The sequence below is a fragment of the Chenopodium quinoa genome, unplaced genomic scaffold (assembly GCF_001683475.1).
Source record: "Chenopodium quinoa cultivar QQ74 unplaced genomic scaffold, ASM168347v1, whole genome shotgun sequence".
In the NCBI taxonomy this organism is placed as follows: domain Eukaryota; kingdom Viridiplantae; phylum Streptophyta; class Magnoliopsida; order Caryophyllales; family Amaranthaceae; genus Chenopodium; species Chenopodium quinoa.
In genome coordinates, this window is record NW_018743050.1 from 2,879,442 (window position 1) to 2,886,104 (window position 6,663).

The window sequence follows — 6,663 nt, forward strand, 5'->3', positions numbered from 1 at the left end:
GGCGCCAATACTGTCGTCTGGCGCTAATGGCTTTTTGCTGGCGCCAGGCTCTATTCTGCGACGCCAATTGCTTTTCTGACTTTTGTTGACTTTTTGTTGATTCTGGAACGCGGAGATGTCGAAAAAAAAGTGGTCACCCGTAATGGGTTGTCTACGTATCCTTTCCTAAGGAATCAGGCTGAACGTAGCTCTCTTGAGTGTCCTAATCAAGTAATTATGGGTAGTATTTTTTAAGTTGGTCAAGATTGGTCATGTTTGAGAATTCATTGCCATCCATATCGGTTAATTTTGTTGCACCACCTGACAGGATTGTTTTGACAATGTAGGGGCCAGACCAATTAGGTCTAAACTTTCCCCTTGGATCTAAAACATTTTTCCTTAGCGCTTTTAATACCAAATCTCCTATTTTGATATTTCTTGTCTTGACCTTCTTATTAAAATCTCTAGCCATACGAGTTTGATAACACTGAGTGTGATGTAGAGCTTCTAGTCGTTTTTCGTCGAGTAGGATCAATTCTTTATATCGTGCCCTAGTCCATTCGACTTCATCGAGTTTACTTTCTAGCGCAATACGTAGAGATGGTATTTCTAGTTCGACAGGTTGTACGGCATCCATTCCATATACCAGAGAAAATGGTGTATTTCCGGTTGACGTACGGATTGACGTGCGATAACCCCACAATGCAAAGTGAAGCTTGTCAGGCCAATCCTTGTAATTTTCTGTCATTTTCTCGATGATAGTCTTTAAATTTTTATTAGCTGCCTCGACTGCTCCGTTTGCTTGAGGTCTATAAGGGGACGAATGATGACGTTGGATACCGTATTTATGTAGCAATTCTTCACATTAGGCTTGAAAGTGAGTTTCATTGTCACTTATCATTTCATGTGGGACTCCATATCGACAAATGATATTTTCTCTCGATAAAAAAGTGCTAACATGTTTTGCGGTGAGTTTAGCATATGATTGTGCTTCAACCCACTTCGTAAAGTAATCAATCGCTACTAGAATAAATTCATGGCCTCCTGTCCCTGGAGGAGCGATCTTGCCAATTATGTCAATTCCCCATGTAGAGAATGGCCATGGTGATGTGTAGGTGTAGAGCAAAGATGGAGGAACGTGCTGTAAGTTGGCATAAATTTGACACTTAGGGCATCTTTTTACATATTGATGGCAATCCCTATTCATGGTAGTCCAATAATACCCTTCTCGCATTATTTTCTGGACTAACATTTTGCCATTTATATGAGTTCCACAGATTCCTTCGTGGACCATTCTCATTATCTTTGTGCATCCACCTTCCCTACACATAGGAGGGCTCGACCTTTAGGTACCCTTTTATGTAGCTCGTTGTCTATGAGTACATATTGAGAAGCCAAAAGTCTCAAGGCTCGCTTAGCTCTTTTGTCAGCATGAGGAGGGTATTCTCCATTGGTTTACATAGTTGAGAATGTCTGTGTACCATGGTTTTTCTTCTCGTTCTTCATCTTCGTCTTGGACTGGATCGTCATCTTCTATAGCCTGTATATATGCCGGTTTGTGCCTTTTTTCGATAGTTAGAGGCATTTGCTCGATATCCGTGGGAATCCTAACCATTGAGGCTAATCTTGCCAAGGCATCAGCAAATTGATTTTCTTCTCTAGGTAGATATGTGTATTCTACCTTCTCTAACTGATCGGTAAGAGTTTCCAGATAAGTTGGTAAGGAGCTAGGCTTTCACTCCTTACTTTCCACCTTTTAGATATTTGATTGATGATTAGAGAGGAATCTCCGAATATCCTTAACTTCTTTACTCCCAATGCCAGGGCTGTTTCAAGGCCTACCACACATGCTTCATATTCAGCAGCATTGTTGGTAACGTCGAAATCAAGCTTTATTGATATTGGGACGTGTTCTTCTTTAGATGATACTAGTAGCACTCCGACACTACATCCCTATTGGTTTGAGGCTCCGTCAAAATACAAGGTCCAAGTATCATCTTCGGTGACCATCAAATCTTCATCTGGAAATTCATTGTCCTGTATTGGTGTCGAGTCTTCTATTGGAAAGTCTGCCAGAAAGTCTGACACCATGGATCCTTTAATAGCTTTTTGTGGCATAAACCGTACATCGAACTGGGCTAAGTTGACTATCCATCTTGAAATACGTCCATTGAGCGTTGATTTCTCGAATAAGTATTTGAATGGATCCAATCGAGATACCACGAAAACGGTATGCACCAACATGTAATGTCTCAACTTAGTTGTGGCCCACACCAAAGCGAGGCACAATTTCTCGAGTGGTGTATAGAGTGTTTCGTATTCGAGCATCTTCTTACTTAAGTAATAGATTGCATTCTCTTTGTTTTCTACCTTTTGTGCTAGCATGGCTCCCATTGTCTCTTTGGTAACCGTCAGATATAACCTAAGAGGTATTCCAGGAAGTGCTGGCGCTAATACGGGAGGATTTGCGAGATAGGCTTTGATCCGTTCAAAGGCTTTTTGACACTCGTCATCCCATATTACTGGTACATTCTTCTTGAGCTTTTTGAAGATTGGTTCACATATCGTTGTTAGTTTTGATATGAACCTGCTTATGTATTGTAACCGACCAATGAATCCTCGAATCTGTTTCTCGGTCTTGGGTGGTGGCATTGACATGATTGCTTTAATATTGGTTGGATCTATCTCTATTCCTCTAGAGCTTATGACGTATCCCAAGAGCTTGCCCGAGGTGACTCCAAAAGCACATTTTGAGGGATTTAACCTCATATTGTATTTTCTTAGCCTTTCGAAAAATTTCCTTAAGGCTACTTGATGGCCTGGACGGTCTTTTGATTTCACAATCATGTCGTCTACATATACCTCGACTTCTTTGTGCATCATGTCATGGAGCAAGGCAGTTGCTGCACGTTGGTAAGTAGCACTTGCATTTTTCAACCCAAATGGCATTACCGTGTAACAGTAAGTGCCCCATGGTGTGATAAAAGTTGTCTTCTCCATGTCTTCTTCCGCCATGAGAATCTGATTGTACCCTGCGTATCCGTCCATGAATGAGAGAAGCGCGTGATTTGCTGTGTTGTCTACCAGAATATCGATGTGTGGCAAAGGGAAGTCGTCCTTTGGACTTGCCTTATTTAGATCTCGGTAGTCGACACACATCCTTACCCTTCCATCTTTCTTTGGAACTGGGACGACGTTAGCGACCCATTCGGGGTATTTGGATACCTTGATGAAACCTGCAATTATTTGTTTTTGAACTTCTTCTTTTATCTTAAGTGCTACGTCGGGTTTCATTCGACGTAACTTTTGTTTTACAGGTTTCATTCCTGGAATTAATGGTATAGTGTGTTGAGCTATTTCTCTGTTAATGCCTGGCATATCTTCATATGACCAAGCAAATACATCGATAAATTCTTTAAGCAAGTTAATTAAATCGGTTCTTTCTTGTTTATTCAATGTTAGTCCGATTTTAACTTCTCTTTTATGAGTTGAATCATTTGAGATGTCAACTGTTTCAGGTCTCTTCAATTACTGGTGTTTTCTTTTCAAGTGTTTCCATTGCTTTAATAAATTCTTTATTTTTTTCATCGTTAGCTAAGCAATGTTCGTCATCTTAGGTTAGGGAAGAACACGAGAAGTAAGGAGAATGAGCGATATTATTATACTCTGAGATCATTACATCAAAGAGTGATATGTCCTCAGGGACTAGATCACTAACTATCCTAGGAGAAGAAATAGAAAGGGAAGGCGTTATAGCTAAATACTTAGAAGATTCTAAAAGGAAAGACTCTGACTCTGACTCTGACTCTGACCCTGACGATTCTTCAAACATTGGCCCTTGTCCTGTCGTGATTGATATCTTCCTCCCACTCGGAGTAATCACCTTGATAGTCTTGCGCCACCCTTTCAGCGATCCTTCAGCTGGAGTAATTAGCTTCGAGGGGTCGAAGTTTTCGCTTTGTAGGACCGTTTGAATGAGTGAGGAGATGTCTTCCTCATAAACTAGCTCATTCTTTTCTCGCCCAAACAATAATCCCATGACGTTAAAGTCAAAGCATGGGGGTGCTTTCTCCTTATGAACGGGAGTTGGGATTTCGTCAGTGAAATAGCAATCCAAAAAAATCTCGAATCCTGGTTGTCGTATACCATTTACAACAAATGGTTCGGGAAATTCATGGCATGGATAGTCCTCTCCTTCTTTTATAAACTGACCATTAAGCGTAAGAGGGTACTGATCCATTGGAATTGCTTTCTTTTGAATGCGAGCGTCCCTACGTGCTTTTAATTTGTCCTGGGCTCGCTTGAGATCTTTCCGAGTCGGTTCGAAACCAAGTCCGAAAGTATCTAGTTTAGGGAGGCCAGGTGACTCTATCGATTTTGCTATCCCCTTCTTCTTTCCTAAGGTCATCCCAGGGAAGTGTCCTTGTTTCTTTAGCATAGTGTTGATAATCATGTTGGAATGGGGGTCGTGGCAAAGAGATGTCCTTTCATCCTCTTGGATTAAGGAGACTTCTTCGTTAAAGCCCCATAGGTCTTCATCATCTTCGTCGTGCTCCACGTTGATGATTGGATTCTCTATTGACTTGATCCTCATTGGCGAAGCATCAATAGTGATGGGGATTCCTCCAACTATAGCTTTCACTTGTTGGTGGAGAGATGAAGGGACGGCCTTTAGATCATGGAGCCAAGGGCGTCCTAACAACATATTAAATGAGGCTTTGATGTCTACCACTTGAAAAGTAGTAGCATGTTCTATTGCTCCTGCCGTCACATTTAGGGTTATTTTGCCAAGAGCTTGACGTCGAGTATTATTGTAAGCTCTTATTCCTTGTGTGGACGGAGTTAAATCCTCATCCTTTATGCCGAGCATCCTCGCAGTCCTAAGTGGACAGACGTTAATAGCCGATCCATTGTCTACAAGCGTCATGGGAACATTCATTCTTTTGCAGACTACTGTGAGGTTTAATGCTTTGTAGTGCTTGTCACCTTCCGGGGGTAAATCTTTATCAGAGAAGGTGATTATATTAATTGGACTAGGGAGATCACTCGTGAGGAAGTTAGCTAGTCCCTCAGGAGTGGTGTCAGAATCTATCCCGATTTTATCCAAGGCATTCATCACAGCCAACCTATGTTCTCGAGATGTTGCCAGAATTTTCCATACATTCATCTCCACTTTTGTCTTCTTGAATTGTTTACGATGTCATTGTCTTCGATGATAGGTATGGGAACTTGTGTTGAAACAGGAGGTTGTATTCTCCCGGATCTTGTGAGGACGTCTATTGATGAATCTTCTTCAGCCCAAATGTCGTCCGTGGTGTATGATATGGAAGGTGAAGGTCCTAATATGTCTTTTAGATAGACATCTTCTTCATCACTGTCCCATACTCCATTAACATTTATATCCTCTTCTTGTTGAATTCGGACTAATTCCTTTCTATCAATCATTTTCTGCACCAAATCCTTGAATTTGAAGCAGCTTTCTATGGTGTGTCCTCCTGACTGATGGTATTGACAGTAATATCTATCTGTTCTTTTTAATGATTCAAATGGTCTTGGTTCGAGAGGTTTGACCTTGCCACTCTCAGAGAGCATTTTAAACATTTGTGCATACAGGATCCCAATTGGAGTATAAACTTTATTGCTCTTCTTGGGTCTTTCGGTGACTTGTAAGGGAAAGTGTTTTGCCTCATAAGTCGTTTTTACTGGTGTGAATTCTCTCTTAGGTTCTTGATCATATTCTTTGCGAAGTTCATTCAGAATTTTGAGAGTTTCATGTAACAGTTGTGATGTCTCTCTCAGATATAGCGTGAGTATTCGTATTTCTACCTCATTTGCTAGTTCTGGAGGATTATCTTCGACATCGAAAAAGATCTCTTCTTCTTCCTCTTCGACGTTGGTTCCTTTGACAGGCTTAATGAGAGATGAGGGGTCAACTTCGCTTTCTTCATCGGAGATAGCCAATGTGTGAGCTAGAGGTGCATTGTCAATACTCGGTTTCTTACTGGCAGGAGGCAATGGCAGCTTATTACTGTCAATCAGGTCTTGGATAGCTTCCTTAAGCTTCCAACAGCTTTCAGTAGAATGACCCCTACCTTGATGATACTTGCAATGTGCATTGGGGTTCCAATTAGGCGATCTCTTCTCGACTGGTGGATCTCCGAATGGTCCAATGGGAGTTATAAGACCTTTTGCATTTAGCCGATCAAACGCGGTGTCATAACTCATGCCAATAGGAGTGAAGTTTCTCCTAAATAGTTTCTTTTGTCCTTGGTTGTTCATGGCAAGGACTTCTCCTAGATTAAAGGTGCTAACTTTATTCGAGTGGGCGGTTTTGGAAGAAGAAGGATTGTCGCTCTTCTTTCCTTTCCAGCCACTGTTGGAATTATTGTTGGCAGCTTTAGATTTAGCTAAGTCATCTTCAATATTAATCCCAATATCATAAACAACCTTGAAGGTATGAAGGTTATTTTGATATTTAAGATGTTTTGAATATTTTTCTTGGAGATTTTTAATGAACAATCTCACGGACTCTTTTTCACTTGGTACCTCAATCATTTTAGCTGAGGTTTCTCTTCACTTGTTAAAGAAAGATGTGAAGCCTTCATTTTCCTTCTGCTTGAGAATTTCAAGTTCTCTATGGTCAGTTTCGACTTGAACGTTGCACTTGTACCTATCGACGAAAGC